The sequence below is a fragment of the Amblyraja radiata genome, chromosome 1 (assembly GCF_010909765.2).
Source record: "Amblyraja radiata isolate CabotCenter1 chromosome 1, sAmbRad1.1.pri, whole genome shotgun sequence".
Taxonomy (NCBI): domain Eukaryota; kingdom Metazoa; phylum Chordata; class Chondrichthyes; order Rajiformes; family Rajidae; genus Amblyraja; species Amblyraja radiata.
This window is the reverse complement of record NC_045956.1, coordinates 50,913,847-50,928,057: the sequence shown is the minus strand read 5'-3', so window position 1 is coordinate 50,928,057 and position 14,211 is coordinate 50,913,847. Positions and strand designations below refer to the sequence as shown.

General features: G+C 45.1%; 1 protein-coding gene across 2 annotated transcripts in view; it reads right to left on the bottom strand.

The window, feature by feature from the left end:
- The window catches only part of csgalnact1 (chondroitin sulfate N-acetylgalactosaminyltransferase 1), a 197,173-nt gene that overhangs the window by 58,032 nt on the left and 124,930 nt on the right, over positions 1-14,211 (bottom strand). The window lies entirely within an intron of this gene.

Below are 14,211 nucleotides of genomic sequence, written 5' to 3'. Positions count from 1 at the left end.
GAACAGCAATCTCTTTAAGAGGGATCACATGCACAGGTGGGATGCTGACAAGAGCTCACAAGGTCAGGAAAGTATTTGAAGGAAACGTTGAAAATTATGAAGGTAGAGAAATAGTAAAGGAGGGAAAACATTTCAAAGACTGAAGGATTGATAAACAAGAAAGAGACTCGGAGAAATTGGAGAAATTGGCAAAAAAAAAACAAGGCGATGATTGATCGTTTGAAAGATACAGCGTGTAATCGGGCTCTTTGGGCCCATTGAGACCACACTGACCACAAATCACCAGTTCACACTAATTCCATGTTATCCAACTTTCTCATTCACTCCCTATACACTTGGGGCAATTTAAAGCGCCCAATTAACCTACACATCTTTGGGATGCTGGAGGAAACCGGAGCAACCATAGGAAACCCATGTAGTCACAGGGAGAACATGGAAACACCACAAAGACAGCACTCAATGTTAGGATCAAACCTGGGTCCCCAGCATTGTGAGGCAGTAGCTCTACCAGCATATTTTGATACAGAGTCAAAGAGTACAGAAGCAAGCCTTTTGACCCACTATGTACTATGTCAACCATCAAGTACCCGAACGGTTTCGGCCTGAAACGCTGCCTATTTCCTTCGCTCCATAGATGCTGCTGCACCCGCTGAGTTTCTCCAGCATTTTTGTGTACCTTCGATTTTCCAGCATCTGCAATTCCTTCTTAAACCCATCTGTACTTACCTCATATACAAGTACTTTGTCCATAGATTCAAGTACTTGCCCAGATACTTATATCGTAGCGAGAATTTGGAATATACTGCCGGTTGGGATAGCAAATGTAGATTCACAAAGATACAAAACTTGGAGAAATTAAATGCAGGGATATGAAGATAGAGCAAGGAGTTGGGACTACTACAAAATGAAATACTCCGCCACAGAACAAGACGCTGAATCACCTCTTGACATACAATTCCATTTCACCAGCTGAAGAAGTCCAAAACAATGAGGCCAAATCTCAGAATTATTATTCAGCCAGTCAGGACTGATGTCAGGAAGCAAATCTTCACAAGGGGGCAGTGGAAATGTGGAATTTGCTCTTAAATTCAGTTTATGTTTAGTTTATGTTCAGTTTACTCTTAGATACAGCATGGAAACAGGCCCTTCAGCCCGCACTGACCATCAATCACTCGTTCAAGCCAGTTGATGTTATCCCACTTTCGCATCCACCCCCAATACACTCAGGAAAATTTACGGCAGCCAAATCATCCACAAACCCTCACGTCATTGGGATGTGAGAGGAAACCAGAGCACTCGGAGAAAACCCATGCAGTCACAGGCAGAACTTGCAAACTCCGCACAGATAGCATCCCTGAGATCAGGTATCTGGCACTGAAACTGCATCATTGTGCCACTTCCCCAAAAGGGTGTTGAATGTGGGGTAGAGGAAGGAGGTTCATTGATTGAAAACATCATTTGACCTGGGTATTATGGAAGCAAATTAAGTTAAGGTGCCAAGTGATTAAGATCCATCGTTCTTGGTTGGCAAGCGTGTCAACGGTTATGGGGAGAAGGCAGGAGAATGGGGTTTAGAGGGAAAAATAGATCAGCCATGATTGAATGGTGGAGTAGATATGATGGGCTGAATGGCCTAATGCTGCTCCTATGACTTACGAATTTATGAAAGGATACATTACCTGTGACCTGAACCAATAGTGGAATGAACTGAAATGGTCACCTCTTCCTGTAATCAAGTTCAAGTACACACTTATTGTCACATGCACCAATTAAGGTACAATGTTATCCACATCACAAACAGAGAATCTTGTTGCAAACTCCTTTAAAGTAAAAATCAATAAATTGGATTTTATTTTTGAAATACGACTATGCGATTTGAAACCATTCTGCATGACAGCTTCACTCACAAGTTCACAAGTTTTCGGAGTATAATTAGGCCATGGCCAATCTCTGCCTCCTAATCCCATTTTCCTGCCTTCTCCCCATAACTTTTGACACCCGTTCTAATCAAGAATTTGCCTTTCTCCACCTTAAAAATATCCACTCTTGGCCTCCACAGCCCTCTGTGGCAATGAGTTCCACAGATTAACTAGAAACATAGAAAATAGCAGGAGTAGGCCACTTGAGGCAGGACCGCCATTTAACATGATCATGGCTGATCATCCAAAATCAGTACCCCGTTCCTGCTTTCTCCCTATATCCCTTGATTACGTTAGCCCCAAGATCTAAATCTAATTTAGCTCTTGGGGCTGTCCCACTTAGGCGACCTTTTAGGCAAATGCAGGAGACTCTGCGCTCGCCACATGATCGCCAGATGGTCGCCACATATTCGCTGGTGGTCTCTGGGGAGTCTCCTTGATGGTCGCGAGGAGTTCCCGCATTCTGGGAACTAGTCACGGCCTCATGTTGAACATTTTTCTGCGACCAAAAATTGGTCGCCCTGGAGATAATCGATAATCCTGTAGCCGTAGGTGAAGTTGTAGTGGGATCGCCATGTAGTTATGGGTAGTCGAAGTAGTCGTAGGTAATTTTAATTAATCGCCTTTGCTGACTGGGCATTTTCATTTGGCTCATTGGGAAAAAAAAACATAAGCAGGAGTTTTCAGAATGAAGGATAACCGACCGGTAATGCGAAATGCCCGCCAAACTTCACAGCTGTGTATCTCTGGCTTATTTAAAAGTTGTCCGGCTTCTTAAAAGTCTTCTCCACTCCTTCTCCCCCCGCCTCCTCTTTTAAAGGACTTACCGTACACTGTGCTAGCCGTCTTAATTACAGCGCCGACCTTCCTGTTCATCGCGTTCAACCTTCCTGTATCACCTTGGCTTTGCACCATGTGAATTTCAGACAGCGCTCCCCCGCTTGCCCTGGTCCGAGTGTGTGGTGTGGTGTGTGTGGTGTGGTGTGTGTGTGTTCCACACTGACAGTCACCTTTCCAGTTGCCAGTTTTTCAGGCGACGCCGGCAACTTGACAGGCCCATTACTCTCTAACTACCATCTGACCAAAGAAGTTCCTCCTCACCTCCTTTCTAAAAGAGAGCCATTTAATTTTGAGGTTCTGGTCCTAGATTCTCCCACCAGTGGAAATATCCTTTCCACATCAACTCTATCTATGCATTTCATTATTCTGTAAGTTTCAATGAGATCCCCTCTAAGCACCAGCGAGTAGAGGCCCAACTTCAGTAGCCTGGGCTGTGAGCCTGTATGTCAAAACTACTGCACAGATGATGAATGTTTGACAAAGTGGATGGAAAGGCTGATTAGGGTGGCTGTTCCCGGTTGGTCTGAGGTAATAGAAGTGTCAGGTCCTCATTCAGGACTAATTAGATTTGAATCACATTAGAAGCCAAATTAGTTTCAAGGACAACAAGTAAAAAAATCACCCTCAGAATAAATTGCTCATATCAGGTTTGTTATTAATTGGTAAAAATGAAAAATTTGTAACAGTTTGGAAACAAATTTAATTTGCAAGAAAATTGCAGCCTAATAATTCATACCCTCAATTCCAATGCTGGAAAGTACCAGGAAATCACATAGTGGACCATGGGGGCAGTGAAAAGCATTAGGAACAGCATTCCAGTGCAAATAAGCTGCTCCCATGGTGGTGGTGGGAATGAAAACTGCAGAGCGGGCAGTTATGGTGTAACATTACACATAGCGTACGTTCCATAAAGCCTTGGATTTGAGAGCCCAAGATATAAAGGCAGGTGTGACTCAGTTGGCATCACCTCTCATCTCAGTCAATGATCTGAGGTTACTCCAAAGGTCAAGTACAAACATCCAGACCAAGCCCCCAGAGCCACACCTGGGTGCCCTGCACTGTGGAGGGTGCCATCCTTCAGAGACCAGTTTAGTTTGTGTGCCAAGGTACAGTGAAAAGCTTTTGTTGCATGCTCAATCAGTCAACGGAAAGACCTTACATGATTACGATCGAGACATCAACAGTGCAATAATAACATTCGAGATGTAATGTCAAGGTCTATTTTCCATTCTAAGTAGGATGGCAAGGAGGAGCAAAATCAAAAATAATCTGTTAATTATCTTGTTTCGATTTAATAATATTATGTGTGTAAATGCTTTCCAAGGTTTCCAGTATTACAAAAGTCATCACACTTCAAAGTGCTAATTTGGCCTCAAATTCACTCTTTAACCTAGACTGTTGTGATCCTTCAGAAAATGCAACCTTGCACTATATCAAGATGCTCAGCAGAAGGACACAAAGTGCTGGAGTAAATCAGCAGGTCTGATAGCATCACTGGAGAACACGGATAGGTGACGTTGAGTCAGCACCCTTCATCAGAGTCCAGAGTCTGAAGAAGGGTCCTGAACCAGAACGCTGCCTGTTCATGTTCGCCAAAGAAGGCTATCAGACCCACTGAAGTACTCCAGCACTTTGTGCCCTTATGTGTAAACCAGCATCTGCAGTTCCTTATTTTTTGCAAGATCTTCAGCAGATCAGGCAGCATCTGTGGAGGGACATGGACATTCTTCAGACAGAAGAGTTCTGACCCAAAGTGTTGTCTGTCCATTTCCCTCCATAGATACTGCCAGTCCTGCTGAGTTCCCCTAAAGGGCCTGTCCCACGGGCATGCGACCTGCATGCGGCAAGCACGACCTAAAGGGCCGGTCCCACCAGCATACGCCTGCATGTGGCAAGCGCGACCTAATGTGGTCGCTTGAGCCGTACGGCATGCGGCAATCGCGACCTAATGTGGTCGCTTGAGCCGTACGGCATGCGGCAATCGCGACCAAACCAGAAGCGGTAGCCGCACGGAGGCCGAGTGAGTGACACGGCATCGAGGCGGCTGCGGGCCGGCAGGCCGTTGCCGCGTGGAATTTTTAAACACGGTCAGTTTTTCGGAGCCCCGCGCGATGTCAGGACCAGCTCCGCACAACTCCATACGGCTCCGCTGATCGAAGTGTGACCAGCCCCGCGAGGCGCAAGCGACCACGATAGGTCACGCTTGCCGCATGCAGGCGCATGCGGGTGGGACCAGCCCTTTAGGTCGCGCTTGCCGCATGGAGGTCGCATGCCCGTGGGACAGGCCCTTAACAGATTGTTTTTTGCTCAAGATTCCAACAATTGTATTCTCTTGGGTCACCAAGTGAATCGTCTGGATTTCATTGTGTGGATTTCAGTCGCGTAGGCAGTAATAGGTCAGAATTGCCTACAGAAACATTTTAGACATGTTCTCCTCTACTGGAAGCATGCTATGACACTAGTTTTCATTTATATGCGAGGAGGCATACACTTATGAAGTCAACCTGTACTCTACGACATTGTTAGGCATTTCGATTGATTGAGCAGAGATTTAATTGAGTGCTTAAAACACCCAAACAGGGGAGGAAATGGCCTAAAAAAAGGAGAGCAAATGGAAGGAACATTCTCCATGTTTGTTTGTCACAGAATCCAGCATCTGCAGCTCCATTGAGTCAGAGAAAAGGAGTAATTCCATAAAAGATCACCAGGTGCAACAAATGCAATGACCATTTTTTTTTTTTTTTTTAATTGACATTTTGGCCATTGGGCTTGACGGCTGCATTTTTGCTGCTAATTTAATGCCCCACTTAAAAACTCCCCAATACCTTCACAGATCGTCCCATCCCATCTCTTCAATCCCTTGCCCTGAGAATCTGGCTCCACGGATAACTCAAGGGATTTCCTGTCTCCATCAAACGCCCACCATACCCATACTTCAATTTGCAAACGATCATCAGATATGGAAACAAAGGTCCTGTTCCTCCAATTTGCATGTGGCCTCACTCCAACAGTGGAGGAAGCCCAGGACAGAAAGGTCAGTATGGGAATGGTAGAAAATGTTTCAACCTCAATCCCGCGGCACAGTGGCTCAGGGTCTTACCAGAGACCCAGGTTCAATCCTGACACGGTCTGTACAGAATTTGTACGTTCTCCCTGTGAACATGTGGGTTTATTCCAGATGCTCCAGTTTCCTCCCACATTCCAAAGATGTGCAGGTTTGTAGGCTAATTGGCTACTGCAAATTGTCCCTAGTGTGTAGGATAGAACTAGTGTACAGGTGATCATTGGTTGGTACCGACTCAGTGGGCTGAAGGGCCTAATTACACACTGTATCTCTTAACTAAACAATTTGTGTCTATTTAGGGGTGGCACCGTGGCATAGTGGTAGAGTTGCTGCCTTACAGCATTCACAGCGCCAGAAACCAGGGTTCGATCCCAGCTTCGGGTGCTGTCTGAATGGAGTTTGTACTTTCTCCCTGTGACTGCGTGGGTTTTTTCAGAGATCTTCTCTTTCCTCCAACACGCCAAAGACAACAGGTTTGTAGGTTAATTGGATTGGTATAAGTGTTAAAAATGTCCCTAGTGTGCATGGATCGCTGGTCCGTGTGGACTCGGTGGGCCGAAGGGCCTGTTTCCGCACTGTATCTCTAAACTAAACTAAATTTTAACTCCCCTTCCCATGGCAATTTAAGGAAAGACACGTACATGGATAGGATAGGTTTAGAGGCATATGGGCCAAACGCAGGCAGGTGGGAGTAGTGTAGATGGGACATGTTGGTCGGTGTGGGCAAGTCGAGCCAAAGGGCCTGTTTCCACACTGTATCGCTCTTATTGCTACCTCCTATGACTTCTTCCACCAATTCCACCAACACAATGAACTTGACAGTCAGCCAGGATCTCCCCGAGTGGGTAACCACTGAATGGACAAAAATGGGGCCTAGTCCTCTCTTTCATGCTTGAAATCCTGCTGTTTCCACCCAACGTCTACTTTCTGCCATCAATCGAGCAGTAGTGACCATGTCTGCATTTGGAATCCTTGCTCAGAAATACATCCCTTGGTTCACTATTGTCGCCCATGCAGTTACAATATGACTTGTATGGTGGTACTGACCAGGGATAGATTTCTGGGCAACTGTTCAAACCTCTGGAACTCTGGCTCTGATATCAGCTTCGCCTTCCAGCTAGTTCATTGTTTTATTCACTGCCTGTGTCGAACAAAGCCAGAGGAATCTAAATGGAGGATTATCATCTCATCCAGACCACCCACAGTAAAACCGTTATAGGTCAAGTGTCCAATTTATTACTTTTGTTGCAGTTTGATTAATAAAAACCCGTTGCTGTGCAGAAGTGCAGATTACAGGCAACATACATTGAAGTAAAGGTCTCGGAGGTTGCTTTCCCCCAAATGGTTAACCTCCAAATCCAATAAAACCATTGGATTAAGGAAAGGTAGGCAAGTCAGATGGTTTCAACTGTTGTATTTCAATTTAATCTTCACTCAAATAAATGTCCTTGGGCGAAATTATAGATCAAACTGAATCATTGCTGGCAGGCTGCAGCACAAATCCCTGCGGAGAAGATATAATCAAAGGAGTGTTGCACAAATCAGACAGGAGTCAAAGATAAAGGGCTTTCAACTCAAGAGATGGACGTGAAGGAAATTCAGTTGCTTCCCGTCTTGGACATAGATGCTTTTGTGAAATAGGTAATAAAGAAAACTGTCTGCAAATCCCAGACCTGTGCAGTAAGGCTATAACATACATTTGTGTAATATAAATGCATAGCCTTTTCAATTGAAAATCTGACAGCATTGGCTTTAGCACAATAAAGCTCTCTAAAAGGAAGCCAAATCAATATTGGAGAAAGACAGCACATGGTGTTACTACCCAGGAGCTGTTTAATGCTAAAAGGATTAAAATGCTTTCCCAGCAGTCAGTGTTTATAAAGTATACAGTACAGATCCGCCAACGATTTTCTGCTAAGATATTTAGGTTCTAGTTAACAGTACTTTAAGAAGGGAAAAGGGTTTCGGCCCGAAACGTCGCCTATTTCCTTCGCTCTATAGATGCTGCTGCACTCGCTGAATTTCTCCAGCATTTTTGTGTACCTTCGATTTTCCAGCATCTGCAGTTCCTTCTTAAGTACTTTAACCAGGATTGTTAGACTTGGTGTCTGTGGGTGGACACGAACCCAAGGAGTCGTTTATATATTGGAAGGTGATTTTCAGGTGTTGATTTCCATACCACTTGCCTGATGGGAGAGGGATAAGAATGAGTGTCTGGGGTGAGACTGGTCGTTGATCATGCTGGTGTCCTTGCTGAGGCAGTGTGAAGCGTACATGGAGTCAATGGAAGGGAAGTCGGTTTGCGTGATGGTCTGAGGCAGCGTCCACTATTGTCTGCAATTTCTTGTGCTCTTGGACGGAGCTGTTCCCAAACCATGCTGTGATACATCCCACTTTCTACAATGCATCTGCAGAGGTTGGGGAGAGTTGCAGGCGACATGCCGAACTTCCTAAGCCTTCTAAGGAAGTAGAGACATTGGTATGCTTTCTTGGCCATTGCTTCGATATGGCTGGTGATATTTACTTCTAGAAACTTGAGACTTTCAACCATCTCTACTTTGGCACCATCAATGTATTCCACGGTGTGTGTGCCGCTTTGCTTCCTGAAGTCAATCACAATCTCCTTTGCCTTGCTGACATGGAGAGAAAGCTTGTGTCTTGATACCAGGTTACGAGGTGCTCAATCTCCTTCCCGGCACCCTAGGTTCCAGAATCTTGCCGGATTATCCATTTTGCTGGACCCACAACAGTCACGGCCTCCGGGAGGATTCTAACAGTACTAGCACAATAGTCCTCGGCCATTGGAGCGGGACTGAGATACTGGCCCCAATGTTGGCCTTGGAGGTCAGCTATGGGAACAGATGCACCAGCTTTGGCCGGGTCAGAGTTCCAGAGAGCCTGCCGCAGGGGGCAAATTCAACCCGCCGATTCGAAGTCCAGCCATGGACGTCAGCTATGGGAACGGAACCGTCAGTACTAGCTGAGCCGGAGTACCAGAGACCCCGCCGCTAGGACAAATTCAACTTGCCAATCTCTCGCGGCATTCCCAATGAGGTCGAGATCGCCCATCTCACCTGGCCTAGGCGGCACATTTTTGGGGGGACTTTGGGTGGTGTGGGGGAGAATTCCAACTGTACCCTCGTAATTTTGTCTGCATTAAAGGAGGTGCCGGTCCACCAGTTGTTAGACAATCGGTGGTGGAGCTGTATATGTACCTAAAGTTCTCATCAGTTCACCTGTATGGGGAAAGCCAAGCACGGTGGAGGGTCAGGGAACATCAATAGCAACTTCTGGAATTGCAAACATTGAAAACATCTCTGCACGTAAAGAATTCTCTGGTTGCAAACTATTTTATCTCCCTTCCCCACACTAACCTTTCTGTCCTTGGCTCCCTGTGTTGCCAGACTAGAGGCCAGGCGCAAACTGGCGTGACAGCACCTCATATTCCATTTGGAGAGCTTACAAACCAATGGTATGAACATTGAATTCTCCAATTTAAATAATATCCTCCTCCCACCCCCCCTCTTTCCTGTGTCCTTCCCCACCCCCGAGCGTACCCATCTTTCCCATCGCATCCCAATCACCCTGTCCCTTTCCACTTTCGCATGCTCATCCCATGTCCCTCATTCCCTTTTTGTCCCACCTCTTTCTCCTCCCTCTGCGCCTTTTCATCTATAACTCTCTGAAGATAGACACAAAGTGCAGGAGTAACTCAGCGGGTTAGGCAGCATCTCCGGTGACCCATTCAAACATCACCCATTCCTTCTCACCAGAGATGCTGCCACCAGGTTACTCCAGCAGTTTGTGTCTAACTTTGGTGTAAACTGGCCTCTGCAGTTCCTTCCTACACATCTATAGCTCTCCCTCCAGCTTTATATTTCACTCTTCTCTTCTTATCTGGTGCCCTTTCATTTCTTTTTCATCTCTAGCCTTTGTCACATACTCCACCCATCTGCCACTCCAACCCCTACCCCCACCCCTCCCAGACCCATTTCAATTATCAATTGCCAGGCTTTGTCCCACCCCCACCTCTCTATTCCAGCTTTCACTCCCGACTACAATCAATCTGAAGGAGGGTCCCAATCCGAAATATCACCTGCCATTCCCTCCAAAGATGCTGCCCGACCTGCTGAGTTCCTCCAGCATTCTGTTTCGCTTAAGATTCGTCAACCTGCAGTTCCTCCTGTCTTCAAAAGCACTTTGTCGGCTGTGAAATACCATTTCTGGATCTCAAGGGGAACCATGTCAATGCAAAATTCTTTCATTCAACTTCCATTTCATCTGCGATAAAGCTCCCGAGATTACACAAACCACCCATGAATCACTGAGACACTGCTGTTTAAACTCCATAATATAGCCCATACTCTGCAACAGCAGTCGGGAGCAGGTAAATACATTCTGCATCTCTCCTTCTGCAGTCACACGCATCATCGGTATTAGGAATGTATATAAAAACTGCATTCATCACCGGTCCAACAGGACGCTTCCAAAATGCACATATTTACATTTGAAGGCTCCAAATCGACAGATGAAAAAAAGCTGAGCTCGTGCAGAAAGACTCTCGTTAGGCGAGACTGCCAGTGAATTGTTGGCAAACGCACAGATTGGAAGAGCCCTTCGACAGACCATCATTAAAGAGGCAATTGCCTGTGATGCCTCATGCTTCAATCACCTACCAGTTGCGTGGTGTGCAATATAACAGCAGCTTTTGGACAGCTTTCATTATCCATTTGCTACACTGCAATTATCGAGAGAAGGTTTATTAGAGACGGTTGGTGAATAATGCAATTAGATCCTAGAAATTACAAGACAGCACAAAACTGGATATTCAATGGAGCCAAATGTCCCTTATGTGAATCGTTAGTTAGTATCCAATAATCATATCTAGTTCAGAATGCAAAATACATGGAGCTATTGCCATACCCTGCAAGGCCATTAGAGAGGTAATATTAAAATCTCCAAAATATTGTAGATTATTATGCATAATTCATAGTTGACAACAGCTAAGGAAGTCTCAGTGTTGGCCAATTTTAAAAAGAGGTTAGAAGTGGAAATACCCAAGCTCCAATGTGGGGAAACAGAGAACTAAGACAAGCTGTTTTCCACTACTCGATTATGCCGATTGTCATCCACAAGGCCAGCAGTGACCATACAGGGTATAGACTTGTGTTACCAATCACTCCTCAATGTTGGGTCTCCTCTGCCACACCACAGGGCAACTATCTGGGAGGAAGGGTTGCGAGATCTTGCAGAGCATTGTTGCCAATAATGTGTCCTCCTGTCCTAGTCGACACTTAAGGCAGAGTTTTCTGTAAATTCACTTCGTACTTTTGTACAAATAAATTCTTGCAGAGCAGTGAAGCTTTATCCCAAGTTGTGGTCCTTCTCAATGAATTCAATCATCATCCTGCCACACCAACCCGCACTATTTCCAGAGATAGACACAGAGTGCGAGAGTAACTCCATGGGTCAGGCAGCATCTCTGGAGGATAAGGACGGGTGATGGTTCAGGTCGGGATACTTCTTCAGGCTCTATTTCCAGCTCTTGTCCCAAGACATAGAAACATAGAAACATAGAAATTAAGTGCAGGAGTAGGCCATTCGGCCCTTCGAGCCTGCACCGCCATTCGATATGATCATGGCTGATCATCCAACTTAGTATCCCATCCCTGCCTTCTCTCCATACCCCCTGATCCCTTTAGCCACAAGGGCCACATCTAACTCCCTCTTAAATATAGCCAATGAACTGGCCTCAACTACCTTCTGTGGCAGAGAATTCCACAGATTCACCACTCTCTGTGTAAAAAATGATATTCTCAACTCGGTCCTAAAAGACTTCCCTCTTATCCTTAAACTGTGACCGCTAGTTCTGGACTTCCCCAACATCGGGAATAATCTTCCTGCATCTAGCCTGTCCAACCATTTAAGAATTTTGTAAGTTTCTATAAGATCCCCCCTCAATCTTCTAAATTCTAGCGTGTACAAGCCAAGTCTATCCAGTCTTTCTTCATACGAAAGTCCTGCCATCCCAGGAATCAGTCTGGTGAACCTTCTCTGTACTCCCTCTATGGCAAGAATGTCTTTCCTCAGATTAGGAGACCAAAACTGTACGCAATACTCCAGGTGTGGTCTCACCAAGACCCTGTACAACGGCAGTAGAACCTCCCTGCTCTTATACTCAAATCTTTTTGCTATGAATGCTAACATGCCATTTGCTTTCTTCACTGCCTGCTGCACCTGCATTCCTACTTTCAATGACTGGTGTACCATGACACCCAGGTCGTTACATCTCACCTTTTCCTAATTGGCCACCATTCAGATAATAGTCTACTTCCCTGTTTTTGCCACCAAAGTGGATAACCTCACATTTATCCACATTATACTGCATCTGCCATGCATTTGCCCACTCACCCAACCTATCCAAGTCATCTTGCAGCCTCCTGGCATCCTCCTCACAGCTAACACTGCCCCCCAGCTTCGTGTCATCCGCAAACTTGGAGATGCTGCATTCAATTCCCTCATCCAGATCATTAATATATATTGTAAATAGCTGGGGTCCCAGCACTGAGCCTTGCGGTACCCTACTAGTCACTGCCTGCCATTGTGAAAAGGACCCGTTTACTCCTACTCTTTGCTTCCTGTCTGCCAGCCAGTTCTCTATCCACGTCAATACTGAACCCCCAATACCATATGCTTTAAGTTTGTATACTAATCTCTTATGTGGGACCTTGTCGAAAGCCATCTGAAAGTACAGATATAACACATCCACTGGTTCTCCCTTATCCACTCTACTAGTTACATCCTCGAAAAATTCTATAAGATTCGTCAGACATGATTTACCTTTCATAAATCCATGCTGACTTTGTCCAATGAATTCACCACTTTCCAAATGTGCTGCTATCCCATCTTTAATAACTGACTCCAGAATTTTCCCCACCACCGATGTTAGACTAACTGGTCTGTAATTCCCCGTTTTTTCTCCCCCACCCTTTTTAAAAAGTAGTGTTACATTAGCTACCCTCCAGTCCTCAGGAACTACTCCAGAATCTAAAGAGTTTTGAAAGATTATCACTAATGCATCCACTATTTCTGCGGCTACTTCCTTAAGTACTCTGGGATGCAACTTATCTGGCCCTGGGGATTTATCGGCCTTTAATCCATTCAATTTCCCTAACACCACTTCCCGGCTAACCTGGATTTCACTCAGTTCCTCCATCTCATTTAACCCCCGGTCCCTTGCTATTTCTGGCAGATTATTTATGTCTTCCTTAGTGAAGACAGAACCAAAGTAGTTATTCAATTGGTCTGCCATGTCCTTGTTCCCCATGATCAATTCGCCTGTTTCTGACTGCAAGGGACCTACATTTGTTTTAACTAATCTTTTCCTCTTCACATATCTATAAAAACTTTTGCAGTCAGTTTTTATGTTCCCTGCCAGTTTTCTTTCATAATCTATTTTCCCTTTCCTAATTAAGCCTTTTGTCCTCCTCTGCTGGACTCTGAATTTCTCCCAGTCCACTGGTAGGCTGCTTTTTCTGGCTAATTTGTACGCTTCATCTTTTGTTTTCATACTATCCCTGATTTCCCTTGTTATCCACGGATGCACTACCTTCCCTGATTTATTCTTTTGCCAAACTGGGATGAACAATTGTTGTAGTTCATCCATGCAGTTTTTAAATGCCTTCCATTGCATATCCACCGTCAACCCTTTAAGAATCATTTCCCAGTCTATCTTGGCCAATTCATGTCTCATACCCTCAAAGTCACCTTTCTTTAAGTTCAGGACCCTTGTTTCTGAATTAACAATGTCACTCTCCATCCTAATGAAGAACTCAACCATATTATGGTCACTCTTGCCCAAGGGGCCACGCACAACAAGACTGCCAACTAACCCTTCCTCATTACTCAATACCCAGTCTAGAATAGCCTGCTCTCTCATTGGTTCTTCTACATGTTGGTTTAGAAAACTATCCCGCATACATTCCAAGAAATCCTCTTCCTCAGCACCCCTGCCAATTTGATTCACCCAATCTATATGTAGATTGAAGTCACCCATTATAATTGTTTTACCTTTGTTGCACGCATTTCTAATTTCCTGTTTGATGCCATCCCCAACTCCACTACTACTGTTAGGTGGCCTGTACACAACTCCTACTAGCGTTTTCTGCCCCTTAGTATTTCGCAGCTCTACCCAAATCGATTCCACATCCTCCAAGCTAATGTCCTTCCTTACTATTGCGTTAATGTCCTCTCTAACCAGCAACGCTACACCACCTCCTTTTCCCCTCTGTCTATCCCTCCTGAATATTGAATATCCCTGGATGTTCAGCTCCCAGCCTTGGTCACCATGGAGCCATGTCTCCGTGATCCCAACTATATCATATTCAT